This window comes from Mobula birostris, unplaced genomic scaffold, assembly GCF_030028105.1.
Source record: "Mobula birostris isolate sMobBir1 unplaced genomic scaffold, sMobBir1.hap1 scaffold_614, whole genome shotgun sequence".
In the NCBI taxonomy this organism is placed as follows: domain Eukaryota; kingdom Metazoa; phylum Chordata; class Chondrichthyes; order Myliobatiformes; family Myliobatidae; genus Mobula; species Mobula birostris.
Window position 1 is genome coordinate 197,438 of NW_027278334.1, and position 21,370 is coordinate 218,807.

Here is a 21,370-nt window from a genome sequence, read left to right on the forward strand (position 1 = left end):
GACGGAAGCAGCTTCTACAGAGTCATGCACAGACCCCGGGCCGGCTAAAGGGAATGCGTGGACAGTATGGGGATCGAACCCACGACCTTGGCGTTATTAGCACCACGCTCTGACCAACTGAGCTAACCGTCCTCGCCTGGGTGGGGCGCGGCTACCTATTGCCAGTCCGGCGGCCTGCAGATGAACCGGCTGGTCCGACTCAGCCATGACAAGCTCTTGAGAGCAGCTTGTGCCGCACAGGGCCATCCGGCTTAGCCGCGGGAAGCAGCTGCCGTCTTTGGTGATGCCTGCTCAGGTGGCAAAGGCAGAGCCGAAGCTGAGAATGGGCGCTGTACGCAAGCGCAGGACACAGCGCAAGCAAGCTTGGGTGCCCTTGCGTCTGGCTGCCTGACTGGCTGAGAGTGAGCGCCGGCAGCAGCTCGCTGCCGAAGCGCGGCTGTCAGGGCCAGGTGATGAAGCATGCTGCCAAGCGCAGCCGGCAGCCCAGCAAAAGCAGATTCTTGTGCCTTGACAGCAGAGTGCTTGCGTTTGCAGGCTGACTGGCAAACGGAGAGCGCAGAGTGTATGAGTGAGAGGGAGAGAGAAAAAATGAAAAAGACAGCACCTCCTGCTGGGGCAGTTGGGCAGAGGAGCAAAAGCCTACGGCACCTGGTATTCCCAGGCGGTCTCCCATCCAAGTACTAACCAGGCCTGAGCCTGCTTAGCTTCCGAGATCAGACGAGATCGGGCGTTTTCAGGCTAGTATGGCCGTAGGCACCAGTGCACCGCTCCTCTCCGCACTTAAGCGGCATGCAGCCACTCTCAGCTTGCTCCCACGCTGCTCCTCCTTTCTTACACTCCTCTGCCTTCGCCCCTTCACTCACACCCTACACTCTCCCCTCCCATTTTCACCTCTCCTCTCTCACCCGTCCTCCTCACCATTCACTGGCCACTCCGCTGCTTGCTGCTCACATCACTAGCCACCACACAATCAGTGCTCCTTCCGCACCCCCCACCCCACAGACAGAGACCACTCGCTGCCCAGGCCCCCACTGCGCTGGCCCTGACGGCCGCCGCAGCTCTGTTTCCTCTTTCTTCGCTTTTACTCTACCTTCTGCCTACCAGTGAAGAGATCGCACCCGCTCCAGCCTAGCTATTTAAGACCACCTCAGCTTCGGCAAGCCCGCCGGCCGATGGGATCACAGCTCCTTTTCTCCCCTTACTTCGGAAGGGATCTCAGAAACTTGTCAGACCGCCGGCACTAGATGCTGCGCTGAGAAACCGATCTGACAAATTTTATCGAGGACGCGAACAGCAATGGTCATGAGCGAGAGGCGCTGGACGCTGTCGACCGGCAGTCGAGCCAGGCCTTTGCAAAGGTCCCACCTATTCAAGGAGGTTCCTTCGCTTTATGAGGCATTCAGCGCTAGGTCCTAAATTGGATTTCACATCGCCTTGGCGGCACAAGACAGGCAACGGTACTTTCCTGCCTCTACATCTGTACGAGCTTCGATCTCATTTGGATAGCGATTCGTCGAATGGTGGGTGTAAATGAGCGTCATTCATTCACTCCGATGTCTCATGCTCCTGCAGAGCGCAGAGAATAACAGCTGCGCACGGAAGAGATGGGCCGAAGGGCCTGCTCCTCTGCTGGAGCAATCTGTCAGCACAACTGGCTGCCGGCCAGCACCGCCACCCCTGTCCTACATTAGCCTGCCAGAGTGGTGCAACTGCGCCAAAAGTAGCGAGACCAAAGGACGCAACTTCTACAGAGTCATGCTCAGACCCAGTATGGCGATCGAATCCACCACCTTGGTCGCGGGAAGCAGCTGCCGCCGTTGGTGATGGCGGCTCAGGTGGCAAAGGCAGAGCCGAAGCTGAGAATGGGCGCTGTACGCAAGCGCAGGACACAGCGCAAGCAAGCTTGTGCCCTTGCATCTGCTTGCCTGCCTGCCTGTCTGAGAGTGAGAGCCGGCAGAAGCACACTGCCGAAGCGCGGCTGTCAGGGCCAGGTGATGAAGCATGCTGCTCAGCGCAGCCGGCAGCCCAGCAAAAGCAGATTCTTTTGCCTTGACAGCAGAGTGCTTGCGTTTGCAGGCTGAGTGGCAAACGGAGAGCGCAGCGTGTATGAGTGAGATGGAGAGAGAGAAAAAAGAAAAAGACAGTACCTCCTGGTGGGGCAATTGGGCAAAGGATCAAAAGCCTACGGCACCTGGTATTCCCAGGCGGTCTCCCATCCAAGTACTAACCAGGCCTGAGCCTGCTTAGCTTCCGAGATCAGACGAGATCGGGCGTTTTCAGGCTAGTATGGCCGTAGGCACCAGTGCCCCGCTCCTCTCCGCACTTAAGCGGCATGCAGCCACTCTCAGCTTGCTCCCACGCTGCTCCTCCTTTCTTACACTCCTCTGCCTTCGCCCCTTCACTCACATCCTACACTCTCCCCTCCATTTTCACCTCTCCTCTCTCACCCGTCCTCCTCACCATTCACTGGCCACTCCGCTGCTTGCTGCTCACATCACTAGCCACCACACAATCAGTGCTCCTACCCCACTCCCAGCCCCCCCGCCCCACCCCACAGACACAGACCTCTCGCTGCCCAGGCCGCCACTGCGCTGGTCCTGACGGCTGCCGCATCTCTGCTTCCCCTTTCTTCGCGTTTACTCTACCTTCTGCCTACCAGTGAAGAGATCGCACCCGCTCCAGCCTAGCTATTTAAGACCACCTCAGCTTAGGCAAGCCCGCCGGCCGATGGGATCACAGCTCCTTTTCTCCCCTTACTTCGGAAGGGATCTCAGAAACTTGTCAGACCGCCGGCACGAGATGCTGCGGTGAGAAATCGATCTGACAAATTTAATCGAGGAGGCGAACAGGAATGGTCATGAGCGAGAGGCGCTGGACGCTGCCGACCGGCAGTCAAGCCAGGCCTTTGCAAAAGTCCCACCTATTCAAGGAGGTTCCTTCGCTTTATGAGGCATTCAGCGCCAGGTCCTAAATTGGATTTCACATCGCCTTGGCGGCACAAGACAGGCATTGGCAGTTTCGCGGCTCTGCGTCTGTACGAGATTCGATCTGATTGAAATCTATCAAATATTGAAAGGCCGAGATAGGAGGGATGTGCTGAGGATGTTTCCTACGGCAGTCATGTGCAGCAGCTGAGGCCACAGCCTCAGTCAGACGTCTCTTTGGAACAAAGTTGAGGAGTAGTTCGTTAAGGGAGGCTGGTGGATATGTGAAATTGTTTGCCACGGACGCCTAGCGATACAATGTCGGTGGGTACGTTTCAGGCGAACGTTGATGGGTTCTTGATCAGCAACGGCTTCAAATAGAGAGGGTGGGATAATTAACCGTCTCAAGGTGGGTGCAAAAGTGCCTCATTCATTCAGTCCCATGTCTCATGCTCCTGCAGGGCGGAGAGGATAACAGCTGCGCACGGACTAGATGGGCCGAGGGGCCTGCTCACACTGTCAGCGCAAACGCCTGCCGGCGAGCACAGCCACCCCTGCCAGAGAAGTGCAACTGCGCCAAAAGTGGCTGGACCAAAGGATAGTGGACGACGGAAGCAGCTTCTACAGAGTTATGCACAGACCCCAGGCCGGCTGAAGGGAATGCGTGGACAGTATGGGGATCGAACCCACGACCTTGGCGTTATTAGCACCACGCTCTGACCAACTGAGCTAACCGTCCTCGCCTGGGTGGGGCGCGGCTACCTATTGCCAGTCCGGCGGCCTGCAGATGAACCGGCTGGTCCGACTCAGCCATGACAAGCTCTTGAGAGCAGCTTGTGCCGCACAGGGCCAGCCGGCTTAGCCGCGGGAAGCAGCTGCCGCCTTTGGTGATGCCTGCTCAGGTGGCAAAGGCAGAGCCGAAGCTGAGAATGGGCGCTGTACGCAAGCGCAGGACACAGCGCAAGCAAGCTTGGGTGGCCTTGCGTCTGGCTGCCTGACTGGCTGAGAGTGAGCGCCGGCAGCAGCTCGCTGCCGAAGCGCGGCTGTCAGGGCCAGGTGATGAAGCATGCTGCTAAGCGCAGCCGGCAGCCGAGCAAAAGCAGATTCTTGTGCCTTGATAGCAGAGTGCTTGCGTTTGCAGGCTGAGTGGCAAACGGAGAGCGCAGAGTGTATGAGTGAGAGGGAGAGAGAAAAAATGAAAAAGACAGCACCTCCTGCTGGGGCAGTTGGGCAGTGGAGCAAAAGCCTACGGCACCTGGTATTCCCAGGCGGTCTCCCATCCAAGTACTAACCAGGCCTGAGCCTGCTTAGCTTCCGAGATCAGACGAGATCGGGCGTTTTCAGGCTAGTATGGCCGTAGGCACCAGTGCACCGCTCCTCTCCGCACTTAAGCGGCATGCAGCCACTCTCAGCTTGCTCCCACGCTGCTCCTCCTTTCTTACACTCCTCTGCCTTCGCCCCTTCACTCACATCCTACACTCTCCCCTCCCATTTTCACCTCTCCTCTCTCACCCGTCCTCCTCACCATCCACTGGCCACTCCGCTGCTTGCTGCTCACATCACTAGCCACCTCACAATCAGTGCTCCTACCGCACCCCCCCCCCCCACAGACAGAGACCACTCGCTGCCCAGGGCCCCACTGCGCTGGCCCTGACGGGCGCCGCAGCTCTGTTTCCTCTTTCTTCGCTTTTACTCTACCTTCTGCCTACCAGTGAAGAGATCGCACCCGCTCCAGCCTAGCTATTTAAGACCACCTCAGCTTAGGCAAGCCCGCCGGCCGATGGGATCACAGCTCCTTTTCTCCCCTTACTTCGGAAGGGATCTCAGAAACTTGTCAGACCGCCGGCACTAGATGCTGCGCTGAGAAACCGATCTGACAAATTTTATCGAGGACGCGAACAGCAATGGTCATGAGCGAGAGGCGCTGGACGCTGTCGACCGGCAGTCGAGCCATCCTTTGCAAAGGTCCCACATTATCAAGGAGGTTCTATCGCTTGATGAGGCATTCAGCGCTAGGTCCTGAATTGGATTGCACATTGCCTTGGCGGCACAAGACAGGCAACGGTACTTTCCTGCCTCTACATCTGTACGAGCTTCGATCTCATTTGGATAGCGATTCGTCGAATGGTGGGTGTAAATGAGCGTCATTCATTCACTCCGATGTCTCATGCTCCTGCAGAGCGCAGAGAATAACAGCTGCGCACGGAAGAGATGGGCCGAAGGGCCTGCTCCTCTGCTGGAGCAATCTGTCAGCACAACTGGCTGCCGGCCAGCACCGCCACCCCTGTCCTACATTAGCCTGCCAGAGAGGTGCAACTGCGCCAAAAGTAGCGAGACCAAAGGACGCAACTTCTACAGAGTCATGCTCAGACCCAGTATGGCGATCGAATCCACCACCTTGGTCGCGGGAAGCAGCTGCCGCCTTTGGTGATGGCGGCTCAGGTGGCAAAGGCAGAGCCGAAGCTGAGAATGGGTGCTGTACGCAAGCGCAGGACACAGCGCAAGCAAGCTTGTGCCCTTGCATCTGCTTGCCTGCCTGCCTGTCTGAGAGTGAGAGCCGGCAGAAGCACACTGCCGAAGCGCGGCTGTCAGGGCCAGTTGATGAAGCATGCTGCTCAGCGCAGCCGGCAGCCCAGCAAAAGCAGATTCTTTTGCCTTGACAGCAGAGTGCTTGCGTTTGCAGTCTGAGTGGCAAACGGAGAGCGCAGCGTGTAGGAGTGAGATGGAGAGAGAGAAAAAAGAAAAAGACAGTACCTCCTGGTGGGGCAATTGGGCAAAGGATCAAAAGCCTACGGCACCTGGTATTCCCAGGCGGTCTCCCATCCAAGTACTAACCAGGCCTGAGCCTGCTTAGCTTCCGAGATCAGACGAGATCGGGCGTTTTCAGGCTAGTATGGCCGTAGGCACCAGTGCACCGCTCCTCTCCGCACTTAAGCGGCATGCAGCCACTCTCAGCTTGCTCCCACGCTGCTCCTCCTTTCTTACACTCCTCTGCCTTCGCCCCTTCACTCACACCCTACACTCTCCCCTCCCATTTTCACCTCTCCTCTCTCACCCGTCCTCCTCACCATTCACTGGCCACTCCGCTGCTTGCTGCTCACATCACTAGCCACCACACAATCAGTGCTCCTTCCGCACCCCCCACCCCACAGACAGAGACCACTCGCTGCCCAGGCCCCCACTGCGCTGGCCCTGACGGCCGCCGCAGCTCTGTTTCCTCTTTCTTCGCTTTTACTCTACCTTCTGCCTACCAGTGAAGAGATCGCACCCGCTCCAGCCTAGCTATTTAAGACCACCTCAGCTTCGGCAAGCCCGCCGGCCGATGGGATCACAGCTCCTTTTCTCCCCTTACTTCGGAAGGGATCTCAGAAACTTGTCAGACCGCCGGCACTAGATGCTGCGCTGAGAAACCGATCTGACAAATTTTATCGAGGACGCGAACAGCAATGGTCATGAGCGAGAGGCGCTGGACGCTGTCGACCGGCAGTCGAGCCAGGCCTTTGCAAAGGTCCCACCTATTCAAGGAGGTTCCTTCGCTTTATGAGGCATTCAGCGCTAGGTCCTAAATTGGATTTCACATCGCCTTGGCGGCACAAGACAGGCAACGGTACTTTCCTGCCTCTACATCTGTACGAGCTTCGATCTCATTTGGATAGCGATTCGTCGAATGGTGGGTGTAAATGAGCGTCATTCATTCACTCCGATGTCTCATGCTCCTGCAGAGCGCAGAGAATAACAGCTGCGCACGGAAGAGATGGGCCGAAGGGCCTGCTCCTCTGCTGGAGCAATCTGTCAGCACAACTGGCTGCCGGCCAGCACCGCCACCCCTGTCCTACATTAGCCTGCCAGAGTGGTGCAACTGCGCCAAAAGTAGCGAGACCAAAGGACGCAACTTCTACAGAGTCATGCTCAGACCCAGTATGGCGATCGAATCCACCACCTTGGTCGCGGGAAGCAGCTGCCGCCGTTGGTGATGGCGGCTCAGGTGGCAAAGGCAGAGCCGAAGCTGAGAATGGGCGCTGTACGCAAGCGCAGGACACAGCGCAAGCAAGCTTGTGCCCTTGCATCTGCTTGCCTGCCTGCCTGTCTGAGAGTGAGAGCCGGCAGAAGCACACTGCCGAAGCGCGGCTGTCAGGGCCAGGTGATGAAGCATGCTGCTCAGCGCAGCCGGCAGCCCAGCAAAAGCAGATTCTTTTGCCTTGACAGCAGAGTGCTTGCGTTTGCAGGCTGAGTGGCAAACGGAGAGCGCAGCGTGTATGAGTGAGATGGAGAGAGAGAAAAAAGAAAAAGACAGTACCTCCTGGTGGGGCAATTGGGCAAAGGATCAAAAGCCTACGGCACCTGGTATTCCCAGGCGGTCTCCCATCCAAGTACTAACCAGGCCTGAGCCTGCTTAGCTTCCGAGATCAGACGAGATCGGGCGTTTTCAGGCTAGTATGGCCGTAGGCACCAGTGCCCCGCTCCTCTCCGCACTTAAGCGGCATGCAGCCACTCTCAGCTTGCTCCCACGCTGCTCCTCCTTTCTTACACTCCTCTGCCTTCGCCCCTTCACTCACATCCTACACTCTCCCCTCCATTTTCACCTCTCCTCTCTCACCCGTCCTCCTCACCATTCACTGGCCACTCCGCTGCTTGCTGCTCACATCACTAGCCACCACACAATCAGTGCTCCTACCCCACTCCCAGCCCCCCCGCCCCACCCCACAGACACAGACCTCTCGCTGCCCAGGCCGCCACTGCGCTGGTCCTGACGGCTGCCGCATCTCTGCTTCCCCTTTCTTCGCGTTTACTCTACCTTCTGCCTACCAGTGAAGAGATCGCACCCGCTCCAGCCTAGCTATTTAAGACCACCTCAGCTTAGGCAAGCCCGCCGGCCGATGGGATCACAGCTCCTTTTCTCCCCTTACTTCGGAAGGGATCTCAGAAACTTGTCAGACCGCCGGCACGAGATGCTGCGGTGAGAAATCGATCTGACAAATTTAATCGAGGAGGCGAACAGGAATGGTCATGAGCGAGAGGCGCTGGACGCTGCCGACCGGCAGTCAAGCCAGGCCTTTGCAAAAGTCCCACCTATTCAAGGAGGTTCCTTCGCTTTATGAGGCATTCAGCGCCAGGTCCTAAATTGGATTTCACATCGCCTTGGCGGCACAAGACAGGCATTGGCAGTTTCGCGGCTCTGCGTCTGTACGAGATTCGATCTGATTGAAATCTATCAAATATTGAAAGGCCGAGATAGGAGGGATGTGCTGAGGATGTTTCCTACGGCAGTCATGTGCAGCAGCTGAGGCCACAGCCTCAGTCAGACGTCTCTTTGGAACAAAGTTGAGGAGTAGTTCGTTAAGGGAGGCTGGTGGATATGTGAAATTGTTTGCCACGGACGCCTAGCGATACAATGTCGGTGGGTACGTTTCAGGCGAACGTTGATGGGTTCTTGATCAGCAACGGCTTCAAATAGAGAGGGTGGGATAATTAACCGTCTCAAGGTGGGTGCAAAAGTGCCTCATTCATTCAGTCCCATGTCTCATGCTCCTGCAGGGCGGAGAGGATAACAGCTGCGCACGGACTAGATGGGCCGAGGGGCCTGCTCACACTGTCAGCGCAAACGCCTGCCGGCGAGCACAGCCACCCCTGCCAGAGAAGTGCAACTGCGCCAAAAGTGGCTGGACCAAAGGATAGTGGACGACGGAAGCAGCTTCTACAGAGTTATGCACAGACCCCAGGCCGGCTGAAGGGAATGCGTGGACAGTATGGGGATCGAACCCACGACCTTGGCGTTATTAGCACCACGCTCTGACCAACTGAGCTAACCGTCCTCGCCTGGGTGGGGCGCGGCTACCTATTGCCAGTCCGGCGGCCTGCAGATGAACCGGCTGGTCCGACTCAGCCATGACAAGCTCTTGAGAGCAGCTTGTGCCGCACAGGGCCAGCCGGCTTAGCCGCGGGAAGCAGCTGCCGCCTTTGGTGATGCCTGCTCAGGTGGCAAAGGCAGAGCCGAAGCTGAGAATGGGCGCTGTACGCAAGCGCAGGACACAGCGCAAGCAAGCTTGGGTGGCCTTGCGTCTGGCTGCCTGACTGGCTGAGAGTGAGCGCCGGCAGCAGCTCGCTGCCGAAGCGCGGCTGTCAGGGCCAGGTGATGAAGCATGCTGCTAAGCGCAGCCGGCAGCCGAGCAAAAGCAGATTCTTGTGCCTTGATAGCAGAGTGCTTGCGTTTGCAGGCTGAGTGGCAAACGGAGAGCGCAGAGTGTATGAGTGAGAGGGAGAGAGAAAAAATGAAAAAGACAGCACCTCCTGCTGGGGCAGTTGGGCAGTGGAGCAAAAGCCTACGGCACCTGGTATTCCCAGGCGGTCTCCCATCCAAGTACTAACCAGGCCTGAGCCTGCTTAGCTTCCGAGATCAGACGAGATCGGGCGTTTTCAGGCTAGTATGGCCGTAGGCACCAGTGCACCGCTCCTCTCCGCACTTAAGCGGCATGCAGCCACTCTCAGCTTGCTCCCACGCTGCTCCTCCTTTCTTACACTCCTCTGCCTTCGCCCCTTCACTCACATCCTACACTCTCCCCTCCCATTTTCACCTCTCCTCTCTCACCCGTCCTCCTCACCATCCACTGGCCACTCCGCTGCTTGCTGCTCACATCACTAGCCACCTCACAATCAGTGCTCCTACCGCACCCCCCCCCCCCACAGACAGAGACCACTCGCTGCCCAGGGCCCCACTGCGCTGGCCCTGACGGGCGCCGCAGCTCTGTTTCCTCTTTCTTCGCTTTTACTCTACCTTCTGCCTACCAGTGAAGAGATCGCACCCGCTCCAGCCTAGCTATTTAAGACCACCTCAGCTTAGGCAAGCCCGCCGGCCGATGGGATCACAGCTCCTTTTCTCCCCTTACTTCGGAAGGGATCTCAGAAACTTGTCAGACCGCCGGCACTAGATGCTGCGCTGAGAAACCGATCTGACAAATTTTATCGAGGACGCGAACAGCAATGGTCATGAGCGAGAGGCGCTGGACGCTGTCGACCGGCAGTCGAGCCATCCTTTGCAAAGGTCCCACATTATCAAGGAGGTTCTATCGCTTGATGAGGCATTCAGCGCTAGGTCCTGAATTGGATTGCACATTGCCTTGGCGGCACAAGACAGGCAACGGTACTTTCCTGCCTCTACATCTGTACGAGCTTCGATCTCATTTGGATAGCGATTCGTCGAATGGTGGGTGTAAATGAGCGTCATTCATTCACTCCGATGTCTCATGCTCCTGCAGAGCGCAGAGAATAACAGCTGCGCACGGAAGAGATGGGCCGAAGGGCCTGCTCCTCTGCTGGAGCAATCTGTCAGCACAACTGGCTGCCGGCCAGCACCGCCACCCCTGTCCTACATTAGCCTGCCAGAGAGGTGCAACTGCGCCAAAAGTAGCGAGACCAAAGGACGCAACTTCTACAGAGTCATGCTCAGACCCAGTATGGCGATCGAATCCACCACCTTGGTCGCGGGAAGCAGCTGCCGCCTTTGGTGATGGCGGCTCAGGTGGCAAAGGCAGAGCCGAAGCTGAGAATGGGTGCTGTACGCAAGCGCAGGACACAGCGCAAGCAAGCTTGTGCCCTTGCATCTGCTTGCCTGCCTGCCTGTCTGAGAGTGAGAGCCGGCAGAAGCACACTGCCGAAGCGCGGCTGTCAGGGCCAGTTGATGAAGCATGCTGCTCAGCGCAGCCGGCAGCCCAGCAAAAGCAGATTCTTTTGCCTTGACAGCAGAGTGCTTGCGTTTGCAGTCTGAGTGGCAAACGGAGAGCGCAGCGTGTAGGAGTGAGATGGAGAGAGAGAAAAAAGAAAAAGACAGTACCTCCTGGTGGGGCAATTGGGCAAAGGATCAAAAGCCTACGGCACCTGGTATTCCCAGGCGGTCTCCCATCCAAGTACTAACCAGGCCTGAGCCTGCTTAGCTTCCGAGATCAGACGAGATCGGGCGTTTTCAGGCTAGTATGGCCGTAGGCACCAGTGCACCGCTCCTCTCCGCACTTAAGCGGCATGCAGCCACTCTCAGCTTGCTCCCACGCTGCTCCTCCTTTCTTACACTCCTCTGCCTTCGCCCCTTCACTCACATCCTACACTCTCCCCTCCCATTTTCACCTCTCCTCTCTCACCCGTCCTCCTCACCATCCACTGGCCACTCCGCTGCTTGCTGCTCACATCACTAGCCACCACACAATCAGTGCTCCTACCGCACCCCCCCCCCACCCCCAACAGACACAGACCTCTCGCTGCCCAGGCCGCCACTGCGCTGGTCCTGACGGCTGCCGCATCTCTGCTTCCCCTTTCTTCGCGTTTACTCTACCTTCTGCCTACCAGTGAAGAGATCGCACCCGCTCCAGCCTAGCTATTTAAGACCACCTCAGCTTAGGCAAGCCCGCCGGCCGATGGGATCACAGCTCCTTTTCTCCCCTTACTTCGGAAGGGATCTCAGAAACTTGTCAGACCGCCGGCACGAGATGCTGCGGTGAGAAATCGATCTGACAAATTTAATCGAGGAGGCGAACAGGAATGGTCATGAGCGAGAGGCGCTGGACGCTGCCGACCGGCAGTCAAGCCAGGCCTTTGCAAAAGTCCCACCTATTCAAGGAGGTTCCTTCGCTTTATGAGGCATTCAGCGCCAGGTCCTAAATTGGATTTCACATCGCCTTGGCGGCACAAGACAGGCATTGGCAGTTTCGCGGCTCTGCGTCTGTACGAGATTCGATCTGATTGAAATCTATCAAATATTGAAAGGCCGAGATAGGAGGGATGTGCTGAGGATGTTTCCTACGGCAGTCATGTGCAGCAGCTGAGGCCACAGCCTCAGTCAGACGTCTCTTTGGAACAAAGTTGAGGAGTAGTTCGTTAAGGGAGGCTGGTGGATATGTGAAATTGTTTGCCACGGACGCCTAGCGATACAATGTCGGTGGGTACGTTTCAGGCGAACGTTGATGGGTTCTTGATCAGCAACGGCTTCAAATAGAGAGGGTGGGATAATTAACCGTCTCAAGGTGGGTGCAAAAGTGCCTCATTCATTCAGTCCCATGTCTCATGCTCCTGCAGGGCGGAGAGGATAACAGCTGCGCACGGACTAGATGGGCCGAGGGGCCTGCTCACACTGTCAGCGCAAACGCCTGCCGGCGAGCACAGCCACCCCTGCCAGAGAAGTGCAACTGCGCCAAAAGTGGCTGGACCAAAGGATAGTGGACGACGGAAGCAGCTTCTACAGAGTTATGCACAGACCCCAGGCCGGCTGAAGGGAATGCGTGGACAGTATGGGGATCGAACCCACGACCTTGGCGTTATTAGCACCACGCTCTGACCAACTGAGCTAACCGTCCTCGCCTGGGTGGGGCGCGGCTACCTATTGCCAGTCCGGCGGCCTGCAGATGAACCGGCTGGTCCGACTCAGCCATGACAAGCTCTTGAGAGCAGCTTGTGCCGCACAGGGCCAGCCGGCTTAGCCGCGGGAAGCAGCTGCCGCCTTTGGTGATGCCTGCTCAGGTGGCAAAGGCAGAGCCGAAGCTGAGAATGGGCGCTGTACGCAAGCGCAGGACACAGCGCAAGCAAGCTTGGGTGGCCTTGCGTCTGGCTGCCTGACTGGCTGAGAGTGAGCGCCGGCAGCAGCTCGCTGCCGAAGCGCGGCTGTCAGGGCCAGGTGATGAAGCATGCTGCTAAGCGCAGCCGGCAGCCGAGCAAAAGCAGATTCTTGTGCCTTGATAGCAGAGTGCTTGCGTTTGCAGGCTGAGTGGCAAACGGAGAGCGCAGAGTGTATGAGTGAGAGGGAGAGAGAAAAAATGAAAAAGACAGCACCTCCTGCTGGGGCAGTTGGGCAGTGGAGCAAAAGCCTACGGCACCTGGTATTCCCAGGCGGTCTCCCATCCAAGTACTAACCAGGCCTGAGCCTGCTTAGCTTCCGAGATCAGACGAGATCGGGCGTTTTCAGGCTAGTATGGCCGTAGGCACCAGTGCACCGCTCCTCTCCGCACTTAAGCGGCATGCAGCCACTCTCAGCTTGCTCCCACGCTGCTCCTCCTTTCTTACACTCCTCTGCCTTCGCCCCTTCACTCACATCCTACACTCTCCCCTCCCATTTTCACCTCTCCTCTCTCACCCGTCCTCCTCACCATCCACTGGCCACTCCGCTGCTTGCTGCTCACATCACTAGCCACCTCACAATCAGTGCTCCTACCGCACCCCCCCCCCCCACAGACAGAGACCACTCGCTGCCCAGGGCCCCACTGCGCTGGCCCTGACGGGCGCCGCAGCTCTGTTTCCTCTTTCTTCGCTTTTACTCTACCTTCTGCCTACCAGTGAAGAGATCGCACCCGCTCCAGCCTAGCTATTTAAGACCACCTCAGCTTAGGCAAGCCCGCCGGCCGATGGGATCACAGCTCCTTTTCTCCCCTTACTTCGGAAGGGATCTCAGAAACTTGTCAGACCGCCGGCACTAGATGCTGCGCTGAGAAACCGATCTGACAAATTTTATCGAGGACGCGAACAGCAATGGTCATGAGCGAGAGGCGCTGGACGCTGTCGACCGGCAGTCGAGCCATCCTTTGCAAAGGTCCCACATTATCAAGGAGGTTCTATCGCTTGATGAGGCATTCAGCGCTAGGTCCTGAATTGGATTGCACATTGCCTTGGCGGCACAAGACAGGCAACGGTACTTTCCTGCCTCTACATCTGTACGAGCTTCGATCTCATTTGGATAGCGATTCGTCGAATGGTGGGTGTAAATGAGCGTCATTCATTCACTCCGATGTCTCATGCTCCTGCAGAGCGCAGAGAATAACAGCTGCGCACGGAAGAGATGGGCCGAAGGGCCTGCTCCTCTGCTGGAGCAATCTGTCAGCACAACTGGCTGCCGGCCAGCACCGCCACCCCTGTCCTACATTAGCCTGCCAGAGAGGTGCAACTGCGCCAAAAGTAGCGAGACCAAAGGACGCAACTTCTACAGAGTCATGCTCAGACCCAGTATGGCGATCGAATCCACCACCTTGGTCGCGGGAAGCAGCTGCCGCCTTTGGTGATGGCGGCTCAGGTGGCAAAGGCAGAGCCGAAGCTGAGAATGGGTGCTGTACGCAAGCGCAGGACACAGCGCAAGCAAGCTTGTGCCCTTGCATCTGCTTGCCTGCCTGCCTGTCTGAGAGTGAGAGCCGGCAGAAGCACACTGCCGAAGCGCGGCTGTCAGGGCCAGTTGATGAAGCATGCTGCTCAGCGCAGCCGGCAGCCCAGCAAAAGCAGATTCTTTTGCCTTGACAGCAGAGTGCTTGCGTTTGCAGTCTGAGTGGCAAACGGAGAGCGCAGCGTGTAGGAGTGAGATGGAGAGAGAGAAAAAAGAAAAAGACAGTACCTCCTGGTGGGGCAATTGGGCAAAGGATCAAAAGCCTACGGCACCTGGTATTCCCAGGCGGTCTCCCATCCAAGTACTAACCAGGCCTGAGCCTGCTTAGCTTCCGAGATCAGACGAGATCGGGCGTTTTCAGGCTAGTATGGCCGTAGGCACCAGTGCACCGCTCCTCTCCGCACTTAAGCGGCATGCAGCCACTCTCAGCTTGCTCCCACGCTGCTCCTCCTTTCTTACACTCCTCTGCCTTCGCCCCTTCACTCACATCCTACACTCTCCCCTCCCATTTTCACCTCTCCTCTCTCACCCGTCCTCCTCACCATCCACTGGCCACTCCGCTGCTTGCTGCTCACATCACTAGCCACCACACAATCAGTGCTCCTACCGCACCCCCCCCCCCCACCCCCAACAGACACAGACCTCTCGCTGCTCAGGCCGCCACTGCGCTGGTCCTGACGGCTGCCGCATCTCTGCTTCCCCTTTCTTCGCGTTTACTCTACCTTCTGCCTACCAGTGAAGAGATCGCACCCGCTCCAGCCTAGCTATTTAAGACCACCTCAGCTTCGGCAAGCCCGCCGGCCGATGGGATCACAGCACCTTTTCTCCCCTTACTTCGGAAGGGAACTTAGAAACTTGTCAGACCGCCGGCACTAGATGCTGCGGTGAGAAATCGATCTGACAAATTTAATCGAGGAGGCGAACAGGAATGGTCATGAGCGAGAGGCGCTGGACGCTGCCGACCGGCAGTCAAGCCAGGCCTTTGCAAAAGTCCCACCTATTCAAGGAGGTTCCTTCGCTTTATGAGGCATTCAGCGCCAGGTCCTAAATTGGATTTCACATCGCCTTGGCGGCACAAGACAGGCATTGGCAGTTTCGCGGCTCTGCGTCTGTACGAGATTCGATCTGATTGAAATCTATCAAATATTGAAAGGCCGAGATAGGAGGGATGTGCTGAGGATGTTTCCTACGGCAGTCATGTGCAGCAGCTGAGGCCACAGCCTCAGTCAGACGTCTCTTTGGAACAAAGTTGAGGAGTAGTTCGTTAAGGGAGGCTGGTGGATATGTGAAATTGTTTGCCACGGACGCCTAGCGATACAATGTCGGTGGGTACGTTTCAGGCGAACGTTGATGGGTTCTTGATCAGCAACGGCTTCAAATAGAGAGGGTGGGATAATTAACCGTCTGAAGGTGGGTGCAAAAGTGCCTCATTCATTCAGTCCCATGTCTCATGCTCCTGCAGGGCGGAGAGAATAACAGCTGCGCACGGACCAGATGGGCCGAGGGGCCTGCTCACACTGTCAGCGCAACTGCCTGCCGGCGAGCACAGCCACCCCTGCCAGAGAAGTGCAACTGCGCCAAAAGTGGCTGGACCAAAGGATAGTGGACGACGGAAGCAGCTTCTACAGAGTCATGCACAGACCCCGGGCCGGCTAAAGGGAATGCGTGGACAGTATGGGGATCGAACCCACGACCTTGGCGTTATTAGCACCACGCTCTGACCAACTGAGCTAACCGTCCTCGCCTGGGTGGGGCGCGGCTACCTATTGCCAGTCCGGCGGCCTGCAGATGAACCGGCTGGTCCGACTCAGCCATGACAAGCTCTTGAGAGCAGCTTGTGCCGCACAGGGCCATCCGGCTTAGCCGCGGGAAGCAGCTGCCGTCTTTGGTGATGCCTGCTCAGGTGGCAAAGGCAGAGCCGAAGCTGAGAATGGGCGCTGTACGCAAGCGCAGGACACAGCGCAAGCAAGCTTGGGTGCCCTTGCGTCTGGCTGCCTGACTGGCTGAGAGTGAGCGCCGGCAGCAGCTCGCTGCCGAAGCGCGGCTGTCAGGGCCAGGTGATGAAGCATGCTGCCAAGCGCAGCCGGCAGCCCAGCAAAAGCAGATCCTTGTGCCTTGACAGTAGAGTGCTTGCGTTTGCAGGCTGACTGGCAAACGGAGAGCGCAGAGTGTATGAGTGAGAGGGAGAGAGAAAAAATGAAAAAGACAGCACCTCCTGCTGGGGCAGTTGGGCAGAGGAGCAAAAGCCTACGGCACCTGGTATTCCCAGGCGGTCTCCCATCCAAGTACTAACCAGGCCTGAGCCTGCTTAGCTTCCGAGATCAGACGAGATCGGGCGTTTTCAGGCTAGTATGGCCGTAGGCACCAGTGCACCGCTCCTCTCCGCACTTAAGCGGCATGCAGCCACTCTCAGCTTGCTCCCACGCTGCTCCTCCTTTCTTACACTCCTCTGCCTTCGCCCCTTCACTCACACCCTACACTCTCCCCTCCCACTTTCACCTCTCCTCTCTCACCCGTCCTCCTCACCATTCACTGGCCACTCCGCTGCTTCCTGCTCACATCACTAGCCACCACACAATCAGTGCTCCTACCGCACCCCCCCCCCCACCCCCAACAGACACAGACCTCTCGCTGCCCAGGTCGCCACTGCGCTGGTCCTGACGGCCGCCGCATCTCTGCTTCCCCTTTCTTCTTGTTTACTCTACCTTCTGCCTACCAGTGAAGAGATCGCACCCGCTCCAGCCTAGCTATTTAAGACCACCTCAGCTTCGGCAAGCCCGCCGGCCGATGGGATCACAGCTCCTTTTCTCCCCTTACTTCGGAAGGGAACTCAGAAACTTGTCAGACCGCCGGCACTAGATGCTGCGGTGAGAAACCGATCTGACAAATTTAATCGAGGAGGCGAACAGGAATGGTCATGAGCGAGAGGCGCTGGACGCTGCCGACCGGCAGTCGAGCCAGGCCTTTGCAAAAGTCCCACCTATTCAAGGAGGTTCCGTCGCTTGATGAGGCATTCAGCGCCAGGTCCTAAACTGGATTTCACATCGCCTTGGCGGCACAAGACAGGCATTGGCAGTTTCGCGGCTCTGCGTCTGCACGAGATTCGATCTGATTGAAATCTATCAAATATTGAAAGGCCGAGATAGGATGGATGTGCTGAGGATGTTTCCTACGGCAGTCATGTGCAGCAGCTGAGGCCACAGCCTCAGTCAGACGTCTCTTTGGAACAAAGTTGAGGAGAAGTTCGTTAAGGGAGGCTGGTGGATATGTGAAATTGTTTGCCACGGACGCCTAGCGATACAATGTCGGTGGGTCAGTTTCAGGCGAACGTTGATGGGTTCTTGATCAGCAACGGCTTCAAATAGAGAGGGTGGGATAATTAACCGTCTCAAGGTGGGTGCAAAAGTGCCTCATTCATTCAGTCCCATGTCTCATGCTCCTGCAGGGCGGAGAGAATAACAGCTGCGCACGGACTAGATGGGCCGAAGGGCCTGCTCACACGGTCAGCGCAACTGCCTGCCGGCCAGCACAGCCACCCCTGCCAGAGAAGTGCAACTGCGCCAAAAGTGGCTGGACCAAAGGATAGTGGACGACGGAAGCAGCTTCTACAGAGTCATGCACAGACCCCGGGCCGGCTAAAGGGAATGCGTGGACAGTATGGGGATCGAACCCACGACCTTGGCGTTATTAGCACCACGCTCTGACCAACTGAGCTAACCGTCCTCGCCTGGGTGGGGCGCGGCTACCTATTGCCAGTCCGGCGGCCTGCAGATGAACCGGCTGGTCCGACTCAGCCATGACAAGCTCTTGAGAGCAGCTTGTGCCGCACAGGGCCATCCGGCTTAGCCGCGGGAAGCAGCTGCCGTCTTTGGTGATGCCTGCTCAGGTGGCAAAGGCAGAGCCGAAGCTGAGAATGGGCGCTGTACGCAAGCGCAGGACACAGCGCAAGCAAGCTTGGGTGCCCTTGCGTCTGGCTGCCTGACTGGCTGAGAGTGAGCGCCGGCAGCAGCTCGCTGCCGAAGCGCGGCTGTCAGGGCCAGGTGATGAAGCATGCTGCCAAGCGCAGCCGGCAGCCGAGCAAAAGCAGATTCTTGTGCCTTGACAGCAGAGTGCTTGCGTTTGCAGGCTGAGTGGCAAACGGAGAGCGCAGAGTGTATGAGTGAGAGGGAGAGAGAAAAAACGAAAAAGACAGCACCTCCTGCTGGGGCAGTTGGGCAGAGGAGCAAAAGCCTACGGCACCTGGTATTCCCAGGCGGTCTCCCATCCAAGTACTAACCAGGCCTGAGCCTGCTTAGCTTCCGAGATCAGACGAGATCGGGCGTTTTCAGGCTAGTATGGCCGTAGGCACCAGTGCACCGCTCCTCTCCGCACTTAAGCGGCATGCAGCCACTCTCAGCTTGCTCCCACGCTGCTCCTCCTTTCTTACACTCCTCTGCCTTCGCCCCTTCACTCACACCCTACACTCTCCCCTCCCATTTTCACCTCTCCTCTCTCACCCGTCCTCCTCACCATTCACTGGCCACTCCGCTGCTTGCTGCTCACATCACTAGCCACCCCACAATCAGTGCTCCTTCCGCACCCCCGACCCCACTGACAGAGACCACTCGCTGCCCAGGCCCCCACTGCGCTGGCCCTGACGGCCGCCGCAGCTCTGTTTCCTCTTTCTTCGCTTTTACTCTACCTTCTGCCTACCAGTGAAGAGATCGCACCCGCTCCAGCCTAGCTATTTAAGACCACCTCAGCTTCGGCAAGCCCGCCGGCCGATGGGATCACAGCTCCTTTTCTCCCCTTACTTCGGAAGGGATCTCAGAAACTTGTCAGACCGCCGGCACTAGATGCTGCGCTGAGAAACCGATCTGACAAATTTTATCGAGGACGCGAACAGCAATGGTCATGAGCGAGAGGCGCTGGACGCTGTCGACCGGCAGTCGAGCCAGGCCTTTGCAAAGGTCCCACCTATTCAAGGAGGTTCCTTCGCTTTATGAGGCATTCAGCGCCAGGTCCTAAATTGGATTTCACATCGCCTTGGCGGCACAAGACAGGCAACGGTACTTTCCTGCCTCTACATCTGTACGAGCTTCGATCTCATTTGGATAGCGATTCGTCGAATGGTGGGTGTAAATGAGCGTCATTCATTCACTCCGATGTCTCATGCTCCTGCAGAGCGCAGAGAATAACAGCTGCGCACGGAAGAGATGGGCCGAAGGGCCTGCTCCTCTGCTGGAGCAATCTGTCAGCACAACTGGCTGCCGGCCAGCACCGCCACCCCTGTCCTACATTAGCCTGCCAGAGTGGTGCAACTGCGCCAAAAGTAGCGAGACCAAAGGACGCAACTTCTACAGAGTCATGCTCAGACCCAGTATGGCGATCGAATCCACCACCTTGGTCGCGGGAAGCAGCTGCCGCCGTTGGTGATGGCGGCTCAGGTGGCAAAGGCAGAGCCGAAGCTGAGAATGGGCGCTGTACGCAAGCGCAGGACACAGCGCAAGCAAGCTTGTGCCCTTGCATCTGCTTGCCTGCCTGCCTGTCTGAGAGTGAGAGCCGGCAGAAGCACACTGCCGAAGCGCGGCTGTCAGGGCCAGGTGATGAAGCATGCTGCTCAGCGCAGCCGGCAGCCCAGCAAAAGCAGATTCTTTTGCCTTGACAGCAGAGTGCTTGCGTTTGCAGGCTGAGTGGCAAACGGAGAGCGCAGCGTGTATGAGTGAGATGGAGAGAGAGAAAAAAGAAAAAGACAGTACCTCCTGGTGGGGCAATTGGGCAAAGGATCAAAAGCCTACGGCACCTGGTATTCCCAGGCGGTCTCCCATCCAAGTACTAACCAGGCCTGAGCCTGCTTAGCTTCCGAGATCAGACGAGATCGGGCGTTTTCAGGCAAATATGGCCGTAGGCACCAGTGCCCCGCTCCTCTCCGCACTTAAGCGGCATGCAGCCACTCTCAGCTTGCTCCCACGCTGCTCCTCCTTTCTTACACTCCTCTGCCTTCGCCCCTTCACTCACATCCTACACTCTCCCCTCCATTTTCACCTCTCCTCTCTCACCCGTCCTCCTCACCATTCACTGGCCACTCCGCTGCTTGCTGCTCACATCACTAGCCACCACACAATCAGTGCTCCTACCCCACTCCCAGCCCCCCCGCCCCACCCCACAGACACAGACCTCTCGCTGCCCAGGCCGCCACTGCGCTGGTCCTGACGGCTGCCGCATCTCTGCTTCCCCTTTCTTCGCGTTTACTCTACCTTCTGCCTACCAGTGAAGAGATCGCACCCGCTCCAGCCTAGCTATTTAAGACCACCTCAGCTTAGGCAAGCCCGCCGGCCGATGGGATCACAGCTCCTTTTCTCCCCTTACTTCGGAAGGGATCTCAGAAACTTGTCAGACCGCCGGCACGAGATGCTGCGGTGAGAAATCGATCTGACAAATTTAATCGAGGAGGCGAACAGGAATGGTCATGAGCGAGAGGCGCTGGACGCTGCCGACCGGCAGTCAAGCCAGGCCTTTGCAAAAGTCCCACCTATTCAAGGAGGTTCCTTCGCTTTATGAGGCATTCAGCGCCAGGTCCTAAATTGGATTTCACATCGCCTTGGCGGCACAAGACAGGCATTGGCAGTTTCGCGGCTCTGCGTCTGTACGAGATTCGATCTGATTGAAATCTATCAAATATTGAAAGGCCGAGATAGGAGGGATGTGCTGAGGATGTTTCCTACGGCAGTCATGTGCAGCAGCTGAGGCCACAGCCTCAGTCAGACGTCTCTTTGGAACAAAGTTGAGGAGTAGTTCGTTAAGGGAGGCTGGTGGATATGTGAAATTGTTTGCCACGGACGCCTAGCGATACAATGTCGGTGGGTACGTTTCAGGCGAACGTTGATGGGTTCTTGATCAGCAACGGCTTCAAATAGAGAGGGTGGGATAATTAACCGTCTCAAGGTGGGTGCAAAAGTGCCTCATTCATTCAGTCCCATGTCTCATGCTCCTGCAGGGCGGAGAGGATAACAGCTGCGCACGGACTAGATGGGCCGAGGGGCCTGCTCACACTGTCAGCGCAACTGCCTGCCGGCGAGCACAGCCACCCCTGCCAGAGAAGTGCAACTGCGCCAAAAGTGGCTGGACCAAAGGATAGTGGACGACGGAAGCAGCTTCTACAGAGTTATGCACAGACCCCAGGCCGGCTGAAGGGAATGCGTGGACAGTATGGGGATCGAACCCACGACCTTGGCGTTATTAGCACCACGCTCTGACCAACTGAGCTAACCGTCCTCGCCTGGGTGGGGCGCGGCTACCTATTGCCAGTCCGGCGGCCTGCACATGAACCGGCTGGTCCGAC

General features: G+C 57.5%; 19 non-coding genes across 19 annotated transcripts; all 19 read right to left on the reverse strand.

Annotated features, from left to right (window-relative positions):
• Positions 1 to 58: 58 nt before the first annotated feature.
• trnai-aau (transfer RNA isoleucine (anticodon AAU)) lies at positions 59 to 132 on the reverse strand. Its single transcript has one exon. It is a non-coding gene; the product is annotated as a tRNA-Ile (tRNA).
• Positions 133 to 636: 504 nt separating this feature from the next.
• On the reverse strand, positions 637 to 755 carry LOC140193449 (5S ribosomal RNA). The gene has a single exon (XR_011884821.1). It is a non-coding gene; the product is annotated as a 5S ribosomal RNA (ribosomal RNA).
• Positions 756 to 2,179: 1,424 nt separating this feature from the next.
• Positions 2,180 to 2,298, reverse strand: LOC140193450 (5S ribosomal RNA). The gene has a single exon (XR_011884822.1). It is a non-coding gene; the product is annotated as a 5S ribosomal RNA (ribosomal RNA).
• A 1,291-nt stretch (positions 2,299 to 3,589) lies between these two features.
• On the reverse strand, positions 3,590 to 3,663 carry trnai-aau (transfer RNA isoleucine (anticodon AAU)). The gene has a single exon. It is a non-coding gene; the product is annotated as a tRNA-Ile (tRNA).
• Positions 3,664 to 4,167: 504 nt separating this feature from the next.
• On the reverse strand, positions 4,168 to 4,286 carry LOC140193451 (5S ribosomal RNA). Its single transcript, XR_011884823.1, has one exon. It is a non-coding gene; the product is annotated as a 5S ribosomal RNA (ribosomal RNA).
• A 1,424-nt stretch (positions 4,287 to 5,710) lies between these two features.
• On the reverse strand, positions 5,711 to 5,829 carry LOC140193452 (5S ribosomal RNA). Its single transcript, XR_011884824.1, has one exon. It is a non-coding gene; the product is annotated as a 5S ribosomal RNA (ribosomal RNA).
• A 1,424-nt stretch (positions 5,830 to 7,253) lies between these two features.
• LOC140193453 (5S ribosomal RNA) lies at positions 7,254 to 7,372 on the reverse strand. The gene has a single exon (XR_011884825.1). It is a non-coding gene; the product is annotated as a 5S ribosomal RNA (ribosomal RNA).
• Positions 7,373 to 8,663: 1,291 nt separating this feature from the next.
• trnai-aau (transfer RNA isoleucine (anticodon AAU)) lies at positions 8,664 to 8,737 on the reverse strand. Its single transcript has one exon. It is a non-coding gene; the product is annotated as a tRNA-Ile (tRNA).
• Positions 8,738 to 9,241: 504 nt separating this feature from the next.
• LOC140193454 (5S ribosomal RNA) lies at positions 9,242 to 9,360 on the reverse strand. The gene has a single exon (XR_011884826.1). It is a non-coding gene; the product is annotated as a 5S ribosomal RNA (ribosomal RNA).
• Positions 9,361 to 10,784: 1,424 nt separating this feature from the next.
• LOC140193455 (5S ribosomal RNA) lies at positions 10,785 to 10,903 on the reverse strand. The gene has a single exon (XR_011884827.1). It is a non-coding gene; the product is annotated as a 5S ribosomal RNA (ribosomal RNA).
• Positions 10,904 to 12,188: 1,285 nt separating this feature from the next.
• On the reverse strand, positions 12,189 to 12,262 carry trnai-aau (transfer RNA isoleucine (anticodon AAU)). The gene has a single exon. It is a non-coding gene; the product is annotated as a tRNA-Ile (tRNA).
• A 504-nt stretch (positions 12,263 to 12,766) lies between these two features.
• On the reverse strand, positions 12,767 to 12,885 carry LOC140193456 (5S ribosomal RNA). Its single transcript, XR_011884828.1, has one exon. It is a non-coding gene; the product is annotated as a 5S ribosomal RNA (ribosomal RNA).
• A 1,424-nt stretch (positions 12,886 to 14,309) lies between these two features.
• Positions 14,310 to 14,428, reverse strand: LOC140193457 (5S ribosomal RNA). Its single transcript, XR_011884829.1, has one exon. It is a non-coding gene; the product is annotated as a 5S ribosomal RNA (ribosomal RNA).
• Positions 14,429 to 15,715: 1,287 nt separating this feature from the next.
• On the reverse strand, positions 15,716 to 15,789 carry trnai-aau (transfer RNA isoleucine (anticodon AAU)). The gene has a single exon. It is a non-coding gene; the product is annotated as a tRNA-Ile (tRNA).
• A 504-nt stretch (positions 15,790 to 16,293) lies between these two features.
• Positions 16,294 to 16,412, reverse strand: LOC140193459 (5S ribosomal RNA). The gene has a single exon (XR_011884831.1). It is a non-coding gene; the product is annotated as a 5S ribosomal RNA (ribosomal RNA).
• Positions 16,413 to 17,698: 1,286 nt separating this feature from the next.
• Positions 17,699 to 17,772, reverse strand: trnai-aau (transfer RNA isoleucine (anticodon AAU)). The gene has a single exon. It is a non-coding gene; the product is annotated as a tRNA-Ile (tRNA).
• A 504-nt stretch (positions 17,773 to 18,276) lies between these two features.
• Positions 18,277 to 18,395, reverse strand: LOC140193460 (5S ribosomal RNA). Its single transcript, XR_011884832.1, has one exon. It is a non-coding gene; the product is annotated as a 5S ribosomal RNA (ribosomal RNA).
• A 1,424-nt stretch (positions 18,396 to 19,819) lies between these two features.
• On the reverse strand, positions 19,820 to 19,938 carry LOC140193485 (5S ribosomal RNA). The gene has a single exon (XR_011884854.1). It is a non-coding gene; the product is annotated as a 5S ribosomal RNA (ribosomal RNA).
• A 1,291-nt stretch (positions 19,939 to 21,229) lies between these two features.
• Positions 21,230 to 21,303, reverse strand: trnai-aau (transfer RNA isoleucine (anticodon AAU)). The gene has a single exon. It is a non-coding gene; the product is annotated as a tRNA-Ile (tRNA).
• Positions 21,304 to 21,370: the final 67 nt, after the last annotated feature.